Genomic DNA, 25824 nt, shown 5'->3' on the forward strand with positions numbered 1-25824 from the left:
GTCGTTAGCCTAGTAAACACCTATGAACCTGTAAAATTACTACAAAGGCCGCTGAACAGCCAGAAGAGAATGACAGAATGACCTTTAGAACTGGAACTAGACATCAATCAGATACACACAACAGTCATCAGGAATGATGAAAGAAGTCCCAGATGTCATGAACACAAGTTCCAGTCTTTGTAGATGAGACACATAGTTCCTAAGACCTTATGCATTGTTATCTGCATACTCCACGTAACAACATAAATACTACAGAGGAAAGTCTGCCAGGGACCTCAGCAAATACCTTACAAGAAACTGTTATAGGTTCATAGGTTCATAGGTGTGTGCTAGGCTAATGGCCCTGGAGCCTTTACAAGCCTAGCCCATAGAAGGGCTCTGGCATCGTGCCACCTGACATTAGTTCCCAGTGCCTCTATCAAGTAGAGTCACTGCAGTGATCCCCAGGGTGAACTTTCTATTTCCCATCCACTCATCAAGATTTCTCTTAAAGAGGGCCAGTGAGGTGCTCTGCTTGACATGTATGGGAAATCTATTCCAGAGCATGGGCAGTCTCTGGGTTATGAACCTGTCCCTCCAGCATGTTCTGTTGATTGTGGTAATGAGTTTGAGGTCTCTGGAGCATGTGGTGTGGAGAGATTTGGATTTCTTTAGATGTAGCATTTCTAACAGAGCTGGGTCAGACATGGCTTTATAAGTCGAGCAGAGATCGTCTCTTAGTAGATGTTATGAGACAGAGAATAGCTGGAGTTTTTTGAGTCTATCCATGTAAGACGTGTTTAAGGCCTAGAATCCTTCTTGTGAGGTACTTTTGTGGCCTTTCCAGCTGTTGCATGTATCTAGTGAGGTACATGCCAAATAGGGCATTATACTCAATGATTGGCCTAATGAGGGAAGAGTAGAAAGAGATGATGACCTCTTTCTTCCTGGATGCAAAACCCTTGATAATGAGATGTGCCACATAGAAGGACTTTCTGACCACAGTGGCAATGTGGTGGTTGAGGAGACATTGCTGTCAACCTGTGTCCCCAGATCTCTTATAATGCCTTCAGAGTTCAGTGGGCTCCCATTGATGTGGTAATTAGTGGGGACTGAGTTTTTCCCAAAGGAGATGAGAATGCATTTATTGGCATTAAGCTTAAGCCCATGGTTTTGACACCAGTCATTGGTCTCAGTGAGGCCTTTCTGTAGGATGTCTACATCATTTGGGGAGTTAATAATGACTCCCAGCTTGCAATCTTCTGTGAACTTGGTCAGCCAGAGTCCCTCCATGTTGGCCTGGACTTCTGAGACATATTATTAAATAAAACTCCCAAACGATAAAACAACAAGTGAAAAAAACTAAATCTACTAAGAAAAAACAATAACACTGGTTGTAACAAGGCTAAAAACAAAAGCATTTAATGGAGTAAGCGCTTTTACGGATACACCGCTTCTTCAGACTACAATCAAACAGCATCACATGCCACATTATTGTTCCCTTACCAATGGAAGTTAGTAGGAATGATGTTGGACGTAGCACCAATAATGTGCTACAGATGCCTTTAACCTTTGCTAGTGACATTAATGTGATATGTGAGGTTATTAATAAGAACTGGGATATTTTGTCTACAGTTTAAGGGCTTAAAGGGGTGATAGGTGAAAAACCTAACTTTACCTTTCGCAATAATAGGTCCTTGAAAGGCCATTTGTGATATAGAACTGCTGATTTTATTAAGTTTCCTAGGTCAGAGAGATTAGGTACTCATGCATGCAGAAACTAGAAGGCATGCAGACATATACACACTGGAGGACCTTTTACACATCCCAGTTTAGGTTTTAAGATTGACCCCAATATCTATGCTGACTGTAGGACCTGTAATGTTATTTATTTTAGCTATTGTGTTAAATGTTTTTCATTCTATGTAGGTAAAACAAATTGTTGCCTTAAGGACAGGATACTAGAACATTTTAGGGACATCAGGAAAATGAAAGAAAACAGTGCACTAGCTATGCATACCATGAAGGAAGGCATGGACCACACATTTAAGTTTTTAGTACTTCAGATTGTAGCTGCTAAGAAGAGAGGGGGAGACTTTAAAAATACTACTGAATTAGTTGAACAAGAATGGATTTTACGATTCCATGCTGACAAGCCCCCGGGCTTGAACAGCATGGTTTCACTTAAACCCTTTCTCAAGACAAAGCCACTGAAGCATTGATTTTATTGTTTTTAAGAGTTGCTATACAGTGTTCCTTTAAGTAAGCTATGTTTTAATTGTATGATGTCATAATTAGTTTAATTGTTTTAGTATTTAAATGTGATGCTGTTTGTTTGATTGTAGTCTGAAGAAGCGGTGTATCCGTGAAAGAGCTTACTCCATTAAAATGCTTTTGTTTTTAGCCTTGTTAAACCAGTGTTATTGTTTTTTCTTAGTACTTCTGAGAAATAGATGTCAAACAGGAGAAGACCCAGGACCAATCCCTGTGCGACTCCACTCATAACTGCTCGGCAGTCTGACTTGGAGTCCACTACTTTCACACTGTGAGTTCTATCTGTGAGCCAATTTGCAACTCACCTAGTAATATAGGGGTTGATGCTTAGTTTGGTGAGTTTATCAATAATCCCTGAGTGGGGAATGGTATCAAAGGCCTTAGCCAGATCAAGGTAGGCTGTATGAACTGCCTTGACCTCATTCACAGCTTTGGTGACTGACTCAAAGAAGTCAACCAGGTTGAGCAGGCATGATCTACCTTTCACAACACCAAATTGTGTGGGATCCAGAGTTTGGAGATTCCCTATATCCTTGTTAATTAGGTCCATGATGATGCTCTCCATAGCCTTACATATCAGACTCATCAGGATAATGGGGTGATAATTCCCAGTGTCTGTAGTCACTCCACCTTTATGGAGAGGGATGACTGTAGCAGTGCTCTATTCTGTAGGGTCAAAGCCTGATGTGAGGCTATGATTGAACAGGGCACATAGGTGTGGTGTCAGTTCACTTTGTAGTTCATGTAGAACACATCCAGGGATATTGTCGGGTCCCATGGAAGCTGTATTCTTGGCCTTGGGCAATGCAGCTTTAACCTGTGCTGCAGTAATGCTGGGTGCCTGGCATTCCTCTGGTATTGTGATTGGTCCTTTGGAGGGAAGAGAGGGGTAATGTTGGTACTGAATCTGTTGGCCAGTATGTTGGCAATATCTTTTGGCTCAGTATAGGAGGTATCATTGTGCAGTAACTCAGAGCAAACCTGCATACCAAGAGAATTCAGTACAGATTGCCACACTATTACTAATTACTCTAAAAATAATATAATCAGTTCACATGGCTTCACGAAACTCATCCCCACTCCTGCTAGATACATTAAAACCAATAATAAAAGCTCCCTCATTGACTGGATACTTACAAATTCCCCATACGATATTTTCACTTTTGGCTCCCTTCCTGTCTCCTTAAGTAATAATCTCCATACTTTTACAATTAGATAACTAAACCTCCCCATGAAATTCCATCCCTATGATCTAGTATGTAATCTCACATCTTTGTATAAAGATTCTTTCTTGGCCAGCTTAAGATATGTTCACTTGGACCATCTTCATACTGTCCCTTTAGATGATGTTGTCATGTACTTTAATGACATATTTCTCTTCTTCCTAAATGAACATGCCCCACTAAGAAACAAAAGAGTTAAAATAAACCCTACACCCTGGTTAACAAGAAAAAACAAATCATAATGAATGAAAGAAAGAAAGAAAGAAAGAAAGAAAGAAAGAGGTAGAGCTTGGAATACTTGCAAACAAGTTAAAACTAAGACCAGCTTCCAAAACTTTAAACAACTTCAAAATACATGACCAAACTTAACAAAAAGACATATTATACAAACTTCCTATACACTAATCAAAACAACCTCAAACTTTTCTACTCCTCCATAAAACAGCTTATGCATCCTGGCCAAGCTACATAACCAACCTCTTCTACCAGCTACACTGTCTCTAGAACAGGATGCCCATCCATGTGAAGCAGAGTTCCTCCCTAATCCAATTCAAGTGCAGCTTGGACAATTGGATGGGAAACCGGAAATTCATCCCTCTTTTGGCACCTGTGTCTCTGATGTAAACAGGTTTACCTGTACATGGTTCATCTCCCAGGCCCATGCTTACATTTATCAAGGGTATCAGACCTTGTCAGAGACTTAGGATGCATGGCTAGATTTAAAAGGGCCCTTGTGGTCGTTAGCCTAGTAAACACCTATGAATCTAGGAACCTATGAACTAATGACAGCATTACCAACTAATTCAATATAAATTTTGTTAACACAGTAACTCCCCTCTTACACATCTCTGTCACCTGTAACTCCCCACTACCCCCATTGTCAACAAATAATCCATACACATTTGATTTTGAACTGAACTTCTCATTCACCATCAGGAAATACCTTCTCAGACTAATGTCAACTAGATAAAGCTCTGACTGTGGCCCAGGTGACCCAGGTTCAATTAGCAGCTCAGGTGGCTGATGGAGTAGAACTGAGGGAAGGGCATTTCTGTCCCAGGTGGGACTGTGCTTGTTGATGACACTCCCAAAGGGGAGGCATGGTCCAAAGATGGGAGTTGCCTTTGGACATAGGCTATAAGCATGGGGGGATCAGGGAATGGGAGTGAGATGGGCATATAAAAGAAAATGCCCCAGATAGAAGCACAGATGGATGAGCCTCCAGAAAGCCCTCAGGATATATGGCTGGTCCCAACAATACTATGATATGGAAAGTGGATGTGGGGTTCTGGGGGTCCAGGTAATTATATGAGGTCTAGAGAGACCAAAATGAAAACTAAAGTTAACAACACTTGCCCCAAACTGTCTTCCTAATCTCTGTCCTAAAAAATGCTCCATAACAGAAAGTTATAGTCATAAAAGTTTGAAAAAAAAATCTTATATACTATTTCTACACAAAAATGCCTTCTCTACTAATATCCACAATAAAAGACCAGTAGCTATTCTGTCCCATATGCAAAGTCTTAGAAAAATGTGTCCAGTCCTAGCTATTTAAATTTACTTCAAAACAACTCACTAAGGCCCACACAGCACTTTTTCCAGCAACACCATGATACTATAGCAGCTCTACTCACCTTTGTTACCATCATGAACAGTAAGAGGAATGCATGGGACTTAGTAGCAGCACTTTTCTTTGATTTGTCAGAAGCTTTTGACACAGTATCTCACCAAAAACTACTTTACAAACTCTCCTCCCTAGAACTTCAACACTTAGCTCTCACCTGGTTCAATAGTTATCTCAGCAATGTTGTAAAATGGGAAAATTACACATCTCAGTTTCTCTCAGTGCACATAGGGGTGCCTCTAGCATCTATCTGTGGTCCCTTGCTATTCAGTATTATCATAAATGATCTACATATCACAAGTAAACATTTTACCATTATTCAGTAAAATGATAACCCTAAACTCATCTGCACTGCCAAAAAAAGTAAAACAACTTCAAACCCAAACACAATATTCATTCAATTCCATTGGAACATAGCATTGAACTGTTAATTATTATTAAACCTGAATAAGACCAGTCTTATTCTGTTCACACCTAAACAATACCCAAATAACAAACTTCTCTTCATTATTTCCTCTGAACAAACCAAAACTGAACTTGTAACTCATACCTCTCTAAACAAACCAAAACTGAACATGTAACTCATACCTCTCTCCTAAATGTCATCATAGATGATGCCATAAAATTTGACCACCACATAAAGAAAGCTACCAGTAAAAAGCATAAAAAACTTTCTACCCTAGATCAAGCTAAACCTTATCTCCTTGACAAGGCTAGTCAAATTATTTCACCTGCTCTACTGTTACCCCCTTGTATATGCTAGTAACGTAAAAGTTACCAAAATAACCATGCTAGAAAAATGCTGCAACAAAATAAGTAAACTTGCAACTGATATGTTTAATAGAGGTTATCAACATACAGTATTAAAACAAAGTGGTTAGAATTGCCTCACTTTATAATATTCACATAACTAAAAATTGTTCATAGTCTAATTTTTCAATGTGAAAAATGCCAAACACTAAAAAGATATTATTCAGCCTTAGTCCTGATCTAGGACATTTTGCTCTACTGACAAATTTTCATTGCACCCAATTAAATGAAACAACACTGCAGGTGACTCACTGTATGTCTCTAAAGTTTGGAATTCCATGCCCCATTCACTTGGATAAACTAACAAGCTGAAGTCCTTCAAGCAACTGTTGAAACAAGACCTAAAGGTCTCATGGCTTTGCTCATGCACCACACCTAAATAATTCCCGTAAATTGTCCTCATCCACGCTATCCCATCCTGCTCTAAAATGACCATGTGGACAGTAATCTTCCATGTTATCCTGTACTATTATGTCTACTTGGCCACATGCACTGAATCACACTGTCTTTAACTTTGCATTGTTATGAAAGTTCACTTTACCACTGCCCTACTGTTATAAAATACTATGGGTCTAAACTTTGTCTAAACACTCATTCTGATCTAGCTTTGAATGATTTTCCATATTATTGTGTTGCCTGTATCATGATTATACTATGTTTGTATTTTGACTATTTAGTGTTGTTTTCTCAGCATCATATGCTCAAACAATCATCGCTTTGTCTCATTATTATATACTCAAAAATGTTGCCGGTATGTATGTGCATTACTTTCATTCTGTATTTTACAGAGCTTTTCTTTCCAGGCCTCCTCTGAAAAAGAATTTTTCAACAAGCTGGATTTTCCCAGTCAGCAAAAGCAATAACTATATAAATAAAAAATAGCTAGTTCACTTTTTTTAATTGAATATATTTGATAGCTGGGTAAGCCCATTGACACAAGCATCCTTTTTATGGGAATTGACCAGGAAGCAATGTCTGGCTAGGTGACTTGTTGTAGGCAAACGGAGGTTAAAAGAATCAAACAGGCAACAGCTAAGATGTGAAGGAGTTGAAAGGTCTATGACTTGTTGGTTATTGGATAGATAGGATTAAGATATTGAAGACTACTCTCCAAAACTATATAGGAGAAGAAAAACTTTTAATCCACTGTTGTGGAACATTAGAGATTGTGGAGTTACTGCTAAGTTAATATATCCTCCACACATTACAAGTTGTCTAGCAGGAAGTACCACAATCTTTTGCTGGATATGTTGAATGTTTAACTTTCTACAAGTTGTAGAAAGGAGACAAGATTGTATGGGTAAGAGAGGAGCCAGACTGGATGGAGTTCTCTTCACCTGCAAATCACCCAGCTGAGTGACTCCTGCCAACAAGGCTGGGGAGATTTGAATATCACAAATGATGTGTTGTAAGTCAAGGTTACAATTCACCCAGGAAAGAAAAATGGGAGAGGCACAACACTGATACTGAAGAGTGTGCATTTCAACCCTGAGTGGTGCATAAGACAGACTACAGACCTCTGGTTAACGAATGCAAGAGTAGAAAGAACACTACAGAGACAGACTGCATTTAAACAGCCTGCAAGTTATAACCAGTTTTTCTGGGGGGTGGGGGGTTCAAACTTAAAAAGTCAGACAAACTCTGAATGCTACCATCTGGTAGGCTTTACTGATCTTTTACAACCAATGGAAGCTCAGCCTGGATGAAGGAAGGAGCTGGAATTCAAAAAGGGGGTCTAGAAGAAGATACATTGGGGGTGAATTTTTAATTTTGTTTCTCCTCTGAAGAAGGGTAAGCTCAGCTATGGTGACACTCTCATTGTTATTTTCAGATTAATCAGCCTTTGTCTTTCTTTCTTGTACCTATAATGCCTGATTGCCTGTGCTTGGTTCCAGGAATCAATGGACCCCCAGATAGTGTTATCAAGACCTAATCTCCACAAACTTTCAAATGGCCTAAGATAAGAAAAGGAGATGCACTGCAAAATGTCAGGAAACTGAAGTCAGAGAAGGGTGTATCTGATGATCTCCATCTTACAAATCCTTAAACCTGTTTGTTTACATTGCTGTGCCTGTATCAGATTGGCCTTATATGTTTTCAGCATTTGTTTCTCTTTTTGCAATTCCATACCCAGAGTCATACTTATACCCGTACCCAGATCGATACACATACCTATACTCATACCCAGCTCTATACCCATACCATACCCATACCTAAACCCATATCCAGATCCGTGCCCATACTCATACCCAGATCCATACATATACCCATACCTATACTCAGATCCACACCCATACTCCTATTCAGATCTATACCCATCTCCATACATAGATCCATGCTCATACCCATACCGATATTGAGATTTATACCGATACCCATACCTACACCCAGATCCATACCCATACCCAGATCCATACTCATACTCATACCAATATCCAGATCCATACCCATACTCATACCTATACCCAGATCTACACCCATACCCCTATCCAGAGCTATACCCATACCCAGATCCATACTCATACCCTTAAACATATCCAGATCTATATCCATACCCATACCCATATCCATATATGTACCCATACCCATACCCATATCCATATCCAGATCCAAACCTATAGCCCGATCTATATTCATACCCATACCCATGTCCATAACAATATCCATACCCCCATTTGAGATCCCCACTGATATCCATACCAAAACCCATACCCTTACCATACCCAAATCCATACCAATATCCATACCTGTACCCATTTCCATACCCATAGCCATGTCCAGATCCATATCCATACCCCAATCTATACTCATACCCATACCCAGATCCATATTAATATCCATACCCCAATTCAGATTCCCACCAATATCCATACCCAGATCCATACCCATTCCCATATCCATACCCAGATCTAGTCCCATACCCAGATCTAGTTTATGTCAACAGTCTAGGTTGAATTGCATTAGGTACTGTTTAGGGAGTCATTACTGACTTAAGCTCCTTCCACAGCCCATGACACCATCTTCTCACAGTGCTCAGTGCCATCCTTGCCAGGAAGGGCAAAAGCCCCTTACATCTAGTTGGGGTTATTCATGTCCCAGCATCCACGAGTGGAGCAACTGTTGAAGGTCAATATACTGTGACTGATTCAGCACCTGCAAGTGTGAAGGTATACGCCCTAAAACCCAGGCTTGTGTACTGGGATCTTGTAAGCTGCTGCATGTTATGAGGTGTGGACTAAGAGTAATGTTGCCTACCTCACAAGATGGCAGTGTCCTCCAAAGCTTGCCTGTATCCCTAACATGATCTTTTCACTGTTTTGTGATGTCTTGATCTCCACCAAGCAGGAACTATCAACTGCCTGTCCCAACATGGCACCCAGTTCTTTCTCCCCGAAGGAAGACAAGCAGGCACAGCCTTGTCATTCTCATTCTCCCCCACACCAGCTGCAGCAGGTAACTGGGCTCACACCACCTGGAATGCAGGTAGAGCTTTATCCCTCCATATGAATGGAGCTGAGTCTGACCTCCTTCCCACAGATCTTTGGCTTTATTTGTTCACATAGCTGTTATTGTAGAGTTTGGAATTATAATTTGTGAGTATATCATCTGCCATTTGGTACGTCTTAGGGTGATGTGCTTATTTTGTAATAATGCTGATTGAAGTTGTTTTGTTCTTGTTTTATCTACAAACTATCAATTTTCCTCAAGTGAAGTTTATGCAGCTTTATATGGTGTGGAGCTTTCTTGGTACTTGGGATCCTTTACTGTTATTTAAAGTATTTATAAAATCTGTATTGTTTTAGTACGGTTGGATGTCAAAGTCTCATTGGCCAAGTATCAGTATATTTATTGGATTCTTTACTGAATTTATATTAATCGTATTTTCCTTTGTTTGCATTTCTGAAATCAAGTATGTAGCCAAGTTTATTATATTACCTTTTTGAAATAATACACCTGTCTTCGTCCTCAGCAAGAGTAGCAAATCTTACAAGGCACGATTCAAAAACGTGCATGCTGATTGGACAGAAAAATCAGTGTGCCCATTGTAACTCAAGTATTACTCACAGAAAAGAAGTATGGTTGCACAACAAGACTTGACTGGCAAAACCAATCATATTACCAGAAACATTTAGAAAGCAAAAAAAAGAGAAAGAGACAAACTGCTAACAGGAGAGAAGATGAATCCTGATAAGCCATAGCCATTAATGTCTTACTTGCTAAGTTTGAATATGTTCTTCCCATTATAGCCCTTTGGCTCCTCACACAACTCCACTCTGATGAAACCTGATGCAAATCAGATACTCAGATTCATCCACCTCTGCAGCAAATATGAATACAACTGCCTTACTATTAGCAAAGGAAAATGGCTACCAGCTCCAGACAAGTGGAGTACCTCAGGGTTCAGTCCTGGGACCGCTCTTGTTTGGCATCTATTTCTCTAAAGTACAGGCCAACACTAAGAGACTCTGGATAACAAAGTTCACAGATGACTGCAAACTGGGAGCCATTATTGAATGCCCAAATGATGTGGATACTCTACAAAAGGGCCTTACAGAAACAGATGCTTGGTGCCAGATCCATGGGCTCAAGCTCAATACCAAGAAATGTATAGTTATCCCCTTTGGGAAAAAACATGTACTCATGAATTACCATATAGGTGGCAGTACACTAAACACCGAAAGTGTGATAAGAGACTTAGGGACACAGGTGGACAGTGGTCTCACCTTCGATAACCACATCGCCACAACAGTCAGGAAATCCTTCTATGTGGCACACCTCATCACTAAGGGCTTTTCATCCAGAAAAAAGGAGGTCATTGTCCCACTGTACTCATCCGTCATTAGACCCATTATAGAATACAACGCCCCATTTGGTATGTACCTCTCAAGACATCTGCAACAACTGGAAAGGCCACAGAAATACCTCACTAAAAGAATCACAGGCCTAAAGCAGATGTCCTACGCTGACCGCCTTAAAAAACTCCAGCTATACTCTGTCGCATATCGTCTACTCAGAGGCAATCTCTGTTTAACATACAAGGCCATGTCAAACCCAGAGCTGTTGGACATATTACACTTAAAGAAATCCCAATCCTTCAGAGCCACATGCTCCAGGGATCTAAACCTTGTCATTACAATAAACAAAACATGCTGGAGGGATAGGTTCCTGACCCAGAGACTCCCCAGACTCTGGAATAGATTGCCCATACATGTCAAGCAGAGTGCCTCTTTGGTCCTCTTCAAAAGGAACCTTGATAATTGGATGGGAGAAAGGAAATTCACCCCGGGGATTACGTCAGTTGCCCTGCTAGACAGGGGTCCAGGAAAGTAAATAGTGGGGGAAGAAATAGCCAGGGAATTGTTATGGCTAGGCTTGTATAGGCCCTAGGGCTGATAGCCTAGTACCAACCTATGAACCTATGAACTGAGAGATAGAATTGTTCCTCATTTACAACACTCACCATTAAACTTCTGAACCTAAGTTATTGTCTTAATCTTGTCAATAAATTGTGTATTAAAGCCTCAGCTCTGCCTCCCTTTACTCTTGCCTGTTGTGAAACATCCTTTTCCAGGTTATACCCAGTTTGCTGCAACTGTCTACCAGCTGCTGTTAAGCAGTGTAATAGTATTGCTTCTTTTTAAAATTCCTCCCTACTTACTTACTTGATGAAGCAAATATAATTGCTTCAGAGATACTGGTTAACAACATCTTCTCCCCAAATGTATTACCCTATCATCACAAGACCCAGAATTATTTATTCTCCCCCTTTTTTGGTTAATACACTATGGCATGGCTTTATCATTATGTTTGGCATCTTATGCACATTAATACTATACGTCATTGCTTACTGAACAAATTTCTGTTTGTTCTCCTTGTTGTATTGTCAAACCATTTACTCATATTTGCTTTGTTGTTTCTGAAGCATATTTTTGTCTGTACTATAACAATTCTGTCTTTTCATCCATGTGATTTGTTATTGGCTTTTTGGCCTGGGTTATGGTTGAAAAGATTCCGCAGACCAGTGCACCTACCCGGTTAACAAACAACAAGTAAATAAAATAAAAAGGAAAGGGTGCTCTCTTCTTAGAAATTTCCTTATTATGTGCTTGTGTCTTCCACTTCTTATTCTGAACACACAACAGAAACACTTCTAAGACATGAGTGCCATCTCCACCTCCTCTGTTGCTCTTCATTGATGTACTGTGCAACTGAGTGGACGTACATGCCATACACATGCCCAATACATCAGCAGCCCACGGAGGAGACAGAGGATGACTAATCTGCCATCATATAATGGCACTATTAAAAAAACGTAAGGAATTTCCTTCCTAAATAATATCATTGTATAATACCAATATTCTTCTCCTGTATGTAGTTAATGCATGATTCACCTATGCTATGACTGTCATTGTTTAATCACTCAGGCTTTGCCCTCATGATCAAATGATTCCAGATTTTGGTAAATAACCCTCACCCAGTTATAGTTTATTGGTAAAATATATTTCAGTTGTGTTGTTATTTGGTGTGATTCTGAGCATAATGTATTTTCTAGGGGATTATGACTTCTATCCATTTATCTTATTTATGTTTCTGTAATATTGTATGGTTCTTTGCTGAGGAAATTTATTTTTTTACAAGTTACTTGGCTGAGTTGAAGCAGACTGATGAGTTTCTTTCTCTCCTTCCTGGCTTTCTGAACGGAAGTTTAGAAGGTATTTTCTTTTGTTTAGGTTTATGACTTGATTACAGGTTTACAGAGTCAGAATAATGTTTATAGTAGTACTGTTTTATAATACAATAGATAAAAAAACAAGCAAGCAGATAAAGGCTGCCTTAAACCAAATGATAAATCCAAGTCGAAAAAGAGAGCAAGGCAGCCAAACATGGCTTAAAACCATTAATTTATTAAAACTGAGGTAAGCGCTTCCATACAGCTACACTGTGCTTCATCAGACCATAAAACAAAAACCACAGACCAGCAATTTAAATAAGACACTCAATAAAACAATAATTAGATTAAATTATTAAATCAAGACCATCAATGATTTAAAGGATGTGCCTTCAAAACAGGCTTTAAAGGTACACATCCATTCAAACCTGGTGCTCTATGTGCCATAAACCTGACTATCCACCTAGTCTCAGCTAATTCCAATTTATTCCCTAAATCTACCCCTCTCTTATCAGTCCCAATCATTTGTAAGACAAAAAAATGCAAACCTATGTCCAATATTATTGCACACATGTTTATAGAGGGCACTATTGGAGTCCCTTCTTCGTATATACCCTAGATGTTCTAAGATACGTTCTTTAAAAGTATGTTCCATCTTCCCTACATAAAAACATAGACAATCTTTGCACCGGGCCAGATAAACTAAATGAGAAGATGTACAATCTGCATAGAACTTGAGTTCAAACCTAAACCCACTAACTGGATGTATAAAAACTTTTCATCAGAAATAGAACTACAAGGCTTTACACCTCCTACATGGGTATGTGCCCATCCTATCTGACCATATCACAGGCTTACCCTGCCCCACAGTATAACATAAGTCCCTTTTCAAGGTCCGTTTATTCTTGAACCTAAAAGATGGACCTGGACCAACCAATTCCTTAATTTCATCATCAGCCAACACTTTGGGCCAGTTCTTCTTCACAAGAATTCACAAATAAACTGACCTTTTTGAAGGGGCATCCTTTAAATCACTGAAGGTCTTGATTTAATAATTTAATTTAATTAATGTTTTATTGAGTGTCTTATTTAAATTGCCATTTTGTGTTTTTTGTTTTATAGTCTGATGAAGTGCAGTGTATCTGTATGAAAGCGCTTCCTCTGTTTTAATAAGTTAATGGCATTAGACGTGTTTGGCTGCCTTGCTCTCTTTTTCTACCTGTTTTATAATATGCATGTTTTTCTCTGTATTATTACCTTGTTTTTATATTTTTTAAATGAAATGTTGAATTAATGTAGACATTAAGGCAAGAAGTGAATAGTGACAGAGAAGGGGTTAGACGTAATGATATCAGTAACTTCAACCTTATGTTGGGGGGTATATAGTATACAAAGGGTTATTTTGGCATCTGTGTGTGAGCATCTACTTGTATTTTTTACTTTGCATTCTGAGAGTTCTTGTATGGAAGTTGTAGTGCTTACAGCATAGCTTGAATAATTGTGAGGGTGGTAGAAGAAAAAAAAAAACTCTCAAATAAGACAGTGTATGGGAGGGTAGTTTTCCTATGGCCTAGCTAAGGTGTTATTTTCTTAGACCTAGATTAATTGAAAAAGGTGAATGTGGTGAAAAGGTAAGGGGAATTGCAGTAGTAGTATGTCTCACTCAGGTCTATATTAAATAACTGAAGAGGCATTTCAGTGAACACCTCTTCCGCAATGCATACACAGCGAACGCACAAAACCGTGAACACTGACATCAGTAATTTCTTTCCCTGGGAAAGAAATCGCTTGCCTAAAAGCAATAAAGATCATTACCAACATAACAAAGTGGAAGGCTTCGACCCCCACACCCCCCTAACTAAATATACCAACTGCGAGATCGCACTATAGTGGGGAAAACGGCAAACTTACAGAGATGGCCAAGCGATTTCTTTCCCAGGGAAAGAAATTGCTGATGTCAGTGTTCACTCTGTATGTCACACTAAAGAGGTGTTCACTGAAACGTCTCTTTGGTGTTATGATATAGACCCATCTCACTCACCTCTTTTACCTTCACCACAGCTCCTTTGTGGGCTTATCAGAAAGGGAATAGTAGGATATCAAATTGTATCTTGGGCCAAACTAATTGCTGAAGGATGGCTTGATAAAACAGAGGATGGGTATGGCAAGTTTTTTTTTTTGTGTGTTCTTTTCTTTACACCTGGGAGCAGGTTGTAAAAGCAGTGACTCTTGGGGATTTCTATAGAGGACACAGAGAGGTACCATTGACATTATTTTGGATGCTATCCAGGGATCTTGCAGAAGATCCTTAACTCTTTATATTGTCAGAACTACAGGACAGTGTTGCCCTCTTGCACCCCTTTTATTTTATTGGTTATTGAAATAGTTGCTTGAACAATTAGGTGCTGCCAAAGGGTAAAGGAGTAGGGACTAACAAGGTTAGAAAGTTTAAACCTATTCATAGATGACTACATATAACTGCCAGATGATCTGGATAGGTTACATGGTAAACTGCAAGAGCCCATTGAGTTTGGAATACAGTCCTGGCTGCAATATCATCTTCTCAAGTCTGTCATTCTCTCAGTAGCAGAGTAGGATCATAACACCTCAGAGATGCCTATACCAAAGAGTGATCAAGCAAGATACTTAGGCCTGAAGGTGAGGTGTGTACTAGTTGAAGGGAACAGTGGCAAATAATTGGGAGGAATTAGGGTCTAAGATAGGGGATATTTTGGACAAATGAGTGAGCACAGTTTATTTAATGTCAGCCAAAATAGTAGTTATTAAAATGGTGATTCTATACCATGGTGTTTACTTGGTTGGGCATATTCCCTTCATTCCAGGAGACAATAAACATAGAAGTATGTAAGAGTCATGGAAAATATTTGTCTGGACAGGCAGCAGGAGTTTCTTTTAGTACAGCCTGATTTATGCCATCAAAGATTACGCAAGGATGAGAAATTGGAGTTGTCTGACTTCAGTCGGTATAATTTTGTGGTTAATGACAAATGCATGGAGGTTAGCTGAAGGAGCACATCCAAATTGCATTACATGGAACAGGACCAGGGTGATATGCTGTCTAGGAAGATGGGCAGTATTGTAGTTAGTACTAGGAATACAATGAAAATATCACGAGGGTCAGATTGTCTATTTTACAGCCAAAAAAAACAGTGCAAAAATATTTGCAGGCTAAAATGGAAAATGGTAATCAGTGGGAATGGAATCTGCAAGCAGTGGAGGTAGTAGCTATGAAATCATTTGCACAAGTTCAGAGAAAAAAATGTGTACCAGATGGAGCACTGATAAACTACTCTGAGTCATGACTTTTTTAGAAGAAGGACTGGTGAGGATTAAAGTTAGAACCATTCAGAAGAGCAGCATTAGATGAAGTATGCAGTTATCTGCTAAACAATGTTTGTAGTGACTTGTGGGAATGGTACAGAGGAGGGATTCTTGAGTCCAAGAGAAGGCTATGCGAAATATGAGAGTCACAGTAGCAATAAAATTAGGCAAGATAAAATCTACCTGCTTAAGCAACTTAACAGCTGTAAATTTTGCCTCAAGATGGCACCCGTCATGATTGATGTCTCTGCATTCTCCTCCTGCAAGTGTTTTTGTTTGTTTCTTTTGGTGGTGGGTTTTAAGCTTTTAGATGTGCAAACTTAATCTGCACTGATTACGTACGATAAAGAAACTTTAGAGATCAGCAGTCAGTTTTGTGTATTATTCCTTGCTTATCAGATCGGGAGCATCATCTCAGATATGCCTCCAGACAAGACCTACAAGCAGGGGAGTCGGATGATGAATAGAGCTGGAAGAAGGAGTGTGTTAAGCAGAGGTGTAGTAGGAGAGGTAGGAGATGCAGGACAGGTGGGTTATATATGAAATTAAAGGCCAGGGCAAGCAGCCTACCCTTTTCCAGCCTGCTGATTGCTAGTGTTCAAGCTCTTGAGAACAAAATGGATGATCTCAGAACTAGAATTGTGACCCAGAGAGAAATGAAAGATTGCTGTGTAATGATGTTTACTGAAACTTGGTTATCGGATAATATTCATGATTCAGTTGTCCAGCTGCATACTCACTCTATCCATTGTGTGGACCACACAGAGGCATCGGGTAAAATCAAAGGTGGAGGTACTTGCATCTATATTAATAACAGATGGTGCTCAGATGTGCAGATTATTAACAAACACTGCTCAAGTTATGTAGACCACCTAATGCTGAAATGCAGGTGGTTCAATCTACCAAGAGAGTTTTCAGCTGTGTTTATCTTAGCTGTTTATATCTCTCCACAAACCAATTGCTCGGCTGCATTGCGGACATTGTATGAGGCTATAAATACACAACAAAATAAACATTCTGATCGAGTGTTTATAGTGGCTGGTGGCTTTAATTATTACAACTCACGGTCTGTGATGCCAGCATACCAGCAATATGTAATCTTCCCTACACAGGAATAAAATATACTGGATCATGTGTACAGTAATGTGAAGGGGGCATACAAGGCTGTATCTCTCCCTCATTTTGGTCAATCTGATCAAACTTTTGTATTTCTCTACCCTGCATATAAACAGCTTCTCAGACAAGTTCCCATTGTATTAAAATTGTTAAGGTGTGGACAGAGGAATCTGAACAGGAGCTTCAGGATTGTTTTCAGTGTACTCAGTGGGATGTTTTTAAGATGACTTCTATGAATGAGGATGTTATAGTTGATCTGGAGGAATGCAGTTCAGTAGCTTCCAGCTACATAAGCACATATGCACTGAAATCAATGTGCCCCATAAAGACATCTGGATATATCCAAATAATAAACCATGGATTAACTCAGAGGTTCACTCAACACCTCATACCTGCTCCAAGGCATATGCATCAGGCAATATATGTGAGTAAAACAAATCTAGATATGACTTATGCAAAGCTATAAGAGCAGCAAAGGAGAATTACAGTTGTAAGCTTGAAGGCTATTATTCGACTGCTGATACAAGACGTATGTAGCAAGGCCTGGAAAACACCATAGGCTACAGAGACAAAGGCAGAGGGAGGACTACTGACAGTTTTCACCAGACAATTTCAATGAATTGTATGCCTAGTTTGAGATTTAAAAAACACAGAGTCAGTGGGTACCACCATATGAGAGAGGGGCAAAGCGGAGGCACCACCACCTTTTACAATATCACCATCAACTGTGGCAAAGTCCTTGAGGAAGATAAATCCCTGGAAGGCAGCCAGTCCAGATAATACTGCTGGATGGACATTCAAAACCTGTGCTTCAATGCTTGCTGATATTCTGGCTGAAATATTCAATCTCTCCCTTGCATTAGCTATAATTCCCACTTGTTATAAGGCAACCACTATTATTCTGCTGCCAAAAAAGGGCAAAGCCAACTGCCTGAATGAGTACCGGCCAGCTGCATGGACTCCCATAGTGATGAAATGCTTTGAGAGAATCTTTATGAGCATTTCTTCCTGGGCCTCCACTGAAAATTGGATCATTTCAAGTCAGAGTTTCCTGGTAAACAAATGTTAAATAAAATAAAATAAAATAAATATTCAGTCAGTTATATCTGATTCAATGGATCCCCTGCAGTTTGCATACAGACCGCATAGACTGACAGAGGATGCAGTCAGTACAACATTTCATACAGTTCATACTCATTTGGAGAATAATGACTGTTATGCTCAATTGCTGTTTATTGATTATAGTTCAGCCTACAATACGATGATACCAACAAAGCTAATTAATAAGATGTCCATACTGGATGTGCCACTAACTCATTGCAATTGGGTCTTGGATTTTTTAACAGGTAGACCACAGTCAGTCAGGCTGGGAAATATCATCTCTAAAACAATAATAATAAATACAGTAACTCCACAAGGTTGTGTGCTGAGACAAATGCTGTACACCATCTTCACTTATGATTGTGCTGCTCCTCAGTATGACCACACCAGTATTGTCAAATCTGCAGATGATACAACAGTCATTGGTCTGATCTCCGGGGGTGATGAGACAGCATATAAGAGGGAAGTGAAGAACCTTGTGAAGTGGTGTCAGAACAGTACCAGAAAAATGAAAAAGATGATCATTGATATATGGAGGAATAGAGGGCAGCACTTAACATTTTATATTGTTGAGACTGAGGTGGAAAGAGTAGCAACACTCAAATTCCTCGGTATTAGCATCTCTGAGGACCTTACTTGGACTCATAACATCACAGTCCTAGTAGGTAAAAGCCAGCAGAGACTGTATTTGCTGAGAAGGCTGAGGAAGTTTGGCATGGTACAGCTATTGAGAACTCAGCACAGCTCCTCGTGGTGGCCAGCAGTGTTCCTCTAGCAGCAGAGACCAGAAAAGACTACCTTTCCAGATTTTATGTATTTTTCTTGGCTTTTTTTGACTTTTTGTGCCTTTCAACTACTGTTTCTGCTTGTTTTATCAAAGTTTGCACTGTTTTTACTGTGTTTATAAGCTAAAACTGTTTACTGCACTTGCTAGTTTAAGTTTTGTCTAAAAGTTAAACTACAGGCTAATACACTCAAGTGTACTAGCTTTTGATAGCATTTAGTTGAAAATCATAGCATTTATTGTGTTTTCTGCTTTTCTGTAAAAAAACTTGAAAAAACAAAAAAAAATATCCTTGTTTTCCATACTTTCCTAACTAGTGTTCCAGAGACCAGATTTTGCTGATCCCTGGGCTTTGTCTTGGTTCCTGTGTTTCTCCATTTTCCTTGTTTGGTCAGGGGGAAGTTTCTTTACTCACCAGTGAGAGTGGGGAGTACTGAGCTGCCTGTTTGTCCTTAGAGGAGTGGTTTAAGGCAGTAACTTGTAGTCTATTGGCCATTTTGGGTAATTTCCTGTCTTTTCCAGCCCCCTGCTATAAAGCGCGCTTTAGCGCGAATTGGCGCGATTTAGCGCGGAGTTGCCACTGTTGCACACTAGGGCATCGCCGGTTAAGCAGGTTTAAACTATTCGGGCTACCTAAAGTCCACTCTTCAAATTTTCCCTTAAAACTACCTTCCTCGAACTATACTACTGTTCTAATCAGCGTATCATATAACTAAAAAGATCATCTCTACTTGACTCCAATTAGACTATTCTCTATCTGTTAAACCTAGCACTTGTTCCTACAGTACTTATTACCTTGATACAGCACTCTTGTCATAGATAGTACCCCAAAAAGGCAACCCCCCATTTCTCGGTCACCCACATCCCCCGGAATCTCTTTTAAAGTTTTTTTGTCTATTCCTTCTAGCATGTCGAGGGATCAGTTGCTAGTATCCTCTCCTGCTCAGATGGTGAACCTGGGAATATTGAGGCAATGTTACAATTGCCTCATGTACTCAGACAACCCTCTCCTCCTCCCACAAAACACAAATACATGCAAGAGATGCAACTATATGGCCAAACTGGAGGCTGAGCTCTCTCAACATAGGACTGGCAAGACCAGTCAGGAGGAGAAGGTTACCACACACACTATAGACCCAGTCTCACATAGTACCATCACAACCTCAAATCATACACATAAACACACAAAGACATACTCGGAGGCTCTGATCAAAAATCTACCAAAACAGCAGAGGCCACCAAAGCAGACACCCAAACAACCACCACCTCAGAACACAACACCTGCAACACATAGACCTCACAGTCAGAGTGTCAAACAGTCACAGCCCTTAAGGCCAAACACAATGCCAGACACACTAGTCATTGGTGACTCCATAGTCAGACACACTGACGTCCCGCTCACCAGACTGAGTAAGGAGAGAGTTACAGTAAGCTGCCTGTCGGGCGCTAGAATCCGCCACATAATGCAAGCACTCAGGTCTCTCAACAGCAGGTACAAATACGACTCAGTCATTGTCCACGCTGGTGTAAACGACCTGGGACGTACCTCCTTGGACTACATGAAAAGAGACATTGAGGAGCTCTCTGATTATGTAGCCCAGGCAGGTATGACCCTGACCTTGAGCAGTATCCTACCTTCACCAAGAATGATGCCACAATACAGAGATAAGATGATCAGCTTTAACAATTGGCTTAAACTCTGGTGTCATTCAAAGGGGATCCAATGTCTGTCTGACTGGGATGACATGCTGGACAAGCCACGCTGCTTCACAAGGGACGGCTTGCACCTGTCACCCCTGGGATTCCGGATATTGGCAAAGGCTCTTGCCACCCCCATAGTGCCTTTTTTAGGCAAGGCTCAAATTCTAAACCTACCACCCTAGAACACAAAAAGGAAAAAACTAAGGGTAATGCTGCTCAATGCCAGAAGTCTAAATCTCAAAATGCACGCACTCGAGGCCCTTCTCAGTATGGAGAACATCGATGTCTGTGCTGTGACAGAAACCTGGTTCAAGGCTCCTGAGAGCACCCCAGCACTATCAGGTTTTACTTCATATCATGCGTTCCGGCCCCAAAATCCGGACAATACCAAGAAAGGAGGGGGGGTATCCATATTCATCAAGGACACCCACACCTCAAGACTGCTGGCAACGCACGATGCATCGGAGACCATCCAGGTGCAATTAACCATAGGCAAGACTGCTCTGCAAATTGTAGCATGTTACAGGCCACCCTCACAAACTCAGGAACCTCACATGGCCTTCCTGAAAACACTGGAGGGATAAATGTATCACCAAACACCATCATACTAGGTGACTTCAATTACCCTAATATAGACTGGGAACACTACTCAAGCCCAAACACCCTAGCCCAAAAGTTCCTGGAATTCATAAACTCAAATGCCATGGAACAACTAGTCACCATCCCCACAAGAGGAGAAAACATACTTGATCTCATCATCACGAACATGGGAGCACAATGTTCAACACTGGAAGTATACCCCTCACTGGTGAGATCAGATCACAAACTAATCTCGCTGGAGGTCCTCATCCCACCCCCACCTGAAATAAAAAAGACCACAGTAAAGAACTTCTCGAAAGCCGACTTCACACTTCTAAAGACTAGTGTGGTCTCCTTTAAGGCCCCCGAGCCGGCGGAAAACAGTACTCAAACCGCTGAATCACTTACAAATGCCTTCTACCAGCACCTGCAGGACTGCATGGATAAGGCAATCCCAAGCAAAACAAAGACTCTTTGTACCAAAGGCAAGCGTCCAGTCTGGTGGACCCCAGCCATAAACAAACTCTACAACAAAAGGAGGAAGCTACTACAAGATAGAGCAAAATCCTTAAAAGGTAAGACACCTTTGATCACTATAAGTAAAAAACTAAGAGCTCTCATAAAGTCATCCAAAGCAAATTTTGAGAGAAAAATAGCTAAAGACTCAAAAGACAATCATAAGGCCTTCTTTAGCTATGTTAGAAACCTGGGAGGAAACTCCCAGATATGCTCAGAACTAGTTCAAAATGATGTGAAGATTACTGATCCTACAGACATTGCCAACATACTGGCTGACAGGTTCAGTGCAAACTTCTCCCCCCCTCCCCCCCAAAAGGAGAGATATCTATACCAAATGATTGCAGCCCCTCAAACATCTCTAACACCCAAGTGAGAACTGCTCTCTCCAAAGCAAAAAACACAGCATCCATGGGACCTGATGGTGTCCCTGGCTGTGTGCTCCACGAACTCAACGAGGAATTAAACCCACAGCTAGGACAGCTGTTTAATCATAGTCTCACCTCTGGATACGCACCCAGGAGTGGCGACTGCAACTGTGGTCCCACTTCACAAAGGCGGTGCCTCCACCGATCCTGGAAATTACCGCCCATTAGCTTGACAAGCCTTATCTGCAAAGCCATGGAGAGGATCATAATGGACCTCATAAATAAAGACATAGGGAATTTGCAGACTTTGGATCCAACCCAGTTTGGCTTTCTCAAAGGCAGATCATGCCTTTTAAACTTGGTTGACTTTTGAAACAGTCACCAAAGCCATTGATGAGGGAAAGGCAGTCCATACAGCCTACCTCGATCTGGCGAAGGCCTTCGATACAATACCCCACTCGGGTATCATTGAAAAACTCATCAGCTTAAATGTTAACCCATACATCACAAGATGGGTTGCAAACTGGCTGAGTGACAGAACCCACAGGGTCAGAGTTGCTGGCGCCATGTCAGACTCAAAGCCTGTCACAAGTGGTGTCCCACAGGGCTCAGTCCTGGGCCCACTCTTGTTTGGCATCTACTTTTCCGAAGTACAAGCAAACACAGGAGGGTTATGGCTGACAAAGTTTGCAGATGACTGCAAACTGGGCGCCATAGTCGAAAACACATCTGACACAGATATCCTTCAGAATGGTCTCACAGAGACGGACAGCTGGTGCCAGAGCCATGGCCTAAAGTTAAATGCCAAAAAATGCATAGTCATACCCTTCGGGAAAAACAAGGTTACCCCTAGCTACCATATAGGTGGCAATCCACTGAGCACAGAAGAAGTTATCAGGGACCTGGGGACCCAGGTTGACAGTAGCCTGTCATTCGACACCCATGTAGCTAAAATAGTTAGGAAGACCTTCTACATTGCCCACCTTATCATGAAGGGATTCACATCTAGATCAAGGGAGGTCATAGTCTCCCTGTACTCATCACTCATCAGACCAATGATTGAGTACAATGCCCCATTCGGAATGTATCTGACCCGACACTTGCAGCAGCTGGAGAGGCCACAAAAGTTCCTCACCAAAAGGATAAAGTGTCTCAAAAATCTGTCCTATGCTGCCCGACTGAAAGAACTCCAGCTCTATTCAGTCGCCTACCGCTTGCTCAGAGGTGACCTTTGCCTGACATACAAGGCCATGTCAAACCCAGATTTGATGAATATGCTTCACCTCAAAAAATCTAGATCCATCAGAGCCACAAGGGCGGGAGACTTAAACCTCGACACGGCTATTAATAGGACGTGCTGGAGGGATAGATTCATCACCCAAAGACTCCCTATGCTGTGGAACAAAATCCCGGTATATGTGAGGCAGAGCACCTCGCTGGCCTTGTTCAAGAGAAATCTTGACCAATGGATGGGAGATCGCAGATATACCCCAGGGATTACCTCAGTGTCACTGCTCGACAGAGGCACAGCAAAATAATGGGTATAGTTCCCCATACTAAAGGGGTGGCGTAAGCCACAAAACTATGGGCTAGGCTTGTAAATGCCCTCGGGCAGATAGCCTAGTATGAACCTATGAACCTATGAACCTATGAACCTATGAACCTATGCCCAGTACCATCATCAACAACTTCCACAGATGCACAATTGAGAGCATTCTCTCCCACTCTATTAATGTATGGTTCAGGAATAGTACAATACGGGATCGTAAGGCTCTGCAATGAGTAATAAAAACTGCACAAAACATCATTGGAGTAGCACTCCCTACATTGGAGGACATCTACACCAAAAGAGTTTTTAGGAGGCCTCAAAACATTATCATGGACACTACCCACCCACAACACAAACTGTTTATACTGCTTCATTCAGGGAGGTATTATAAGAGCTTGGCAGTCAGAACAACCAGACTGAAAGACAGTTTTATACCTCAAGCTATTAGACTGTTAAATAAAACTCACATACTACCTCTCCCTCCAGTAGTGTAGGTTAGTTCACATTTGGAGGGAACGAGCTTGTTTTGTACAAATGCTCTATTTTGCACAGTTATATATATTTACTGATATTGGTATTTACATTATTGTATATTTGTTGTCTTAGATTACTTGTAAATTGTCATTGTTTATTTGCAGAATAAGAATTTCATTGTACTTTGTGATGTTGTCTCTAGTATATATGACAATAATGTTGAATTGAATTGAATTGAATAGACCTGGTGGGTGACCAACACCTTTGTATATGGCATGTTAGCAATTGCAAGTGGCAGTAAAAATGCTATCTACTTAGGAAAAAATAAAACCCACTCCAATGCTTTGATATGGACCTGTGGGCCTTAGTCTCATAAAAGAGGAAGCCATGTATGTTTTGTTTATGACACTGTTGTTTGTGAAACTACCATGATAATAACATCTTAATCTGAAGCATATGAAGTGCAACACATTAGTGATGATGCAACAACAGTTTAATCCTGAAAAAAAAAATTCTACTCCAGAAAGTGCAATCTGCAATGCTGCTGAACACCGTTTGCAGCATCCCTCAAAACTAATATGTTGTAGTTACATAATTTTGCTAAAAAAGAAACATCTATTTCAGAGCAATTCACTTAGCTGAAGCTGACACAGACTTAATGCATTGCCAATAATAATTTTAAAAGGCAAAACTACCCTATTAGTAGCACTCTTGGACTACAAGAACATGATGTAGTACAAAGACCATGTCACTTAAATACATTACTAATAATAATCTGAAAAGCCAAAGCAATACTACCAGCCATATTCTTAGACTGTAGAAGAAGAGACTCAGCACAAAAATATTCTGTACATAAGAGATGTTTTAGCAACGTCTTTAGAAGTCTACGTTCAGTAAAAGGAGAAGTTTAATATGGGAACATAATCATTTCTGATGCATAACAAGTTATACCTTGGGGCCTTATCAAGTGATTTAAAATCATGAAAGGAAATACTTTAATGAATTTTAAATCAAATTGCAGCTTTATTTCAAGATCACTTCTTTTATATTTATTTATTTATATATGTTGTATCAAATGAAAGTACCTCCAGTTTAAAGCTTACCAGATGGTATATTTAATGTTATCAGAAGATTATTTGGAGGCAGATACTGACAGTCTGTAGAAGGTCAAGGAGAAAAAAAATCAAATCTGTACATCATATTTAAAGTAAAAGTCAGATCAAAGTAGGACATCCTTGTGCTGAACATTAAATAATAGATGTTGGTTCAGAAAATGACTCCACTGCAAAGTCTGACATTTTAAATGTTTTGTTTTATATCTATGACAATACTTATATTTTCATTTATTTATTTATTCAACTCAAACAAACTATTATGAATACAAACAAAATGTATGCAGAGAGCAACGAATCAATAACAGTAATAATAATAAAGTATACAGTACAGGGACAATAGGAAAGGATGTTTAGAGCAAAGAGGGAAGAAGAATACAGTGAAATAGTGAAGGGAGAGACAACAAAGTGTAAAATACAGCAAAAGTAAATTAAGTGTACATAAACATTTACTGTGTATGATTTGTGTAATATGGGAGGGTGGCCTAATGGTTAAGTTGCTTGCCTTACAAACACAAGATGCAGGGTTTGAGTCTCACAAAGGATAATTGGCTAAGCTTAAAATGGCCCTCAAAGGCAGTTAGCTTAGTACTAATCTATGA

The sequence above is a fragment of the Protopterus annectens genome, chromosome 10.part0 (genome assembly GCF_019279795.1).
Source record: "Protopterus annectens isolate FY-2018-M chromosome 10.part0, PAN1.0, whole genome shotgun sequence".
In the NCBI taxonomy this organism is placed as follows: domain Eukaryota; kingdom Metazoa; phylum Chordata; order Ceratodontiformes; family Protopteridae; genus Protopterus; species Protopterus annectens.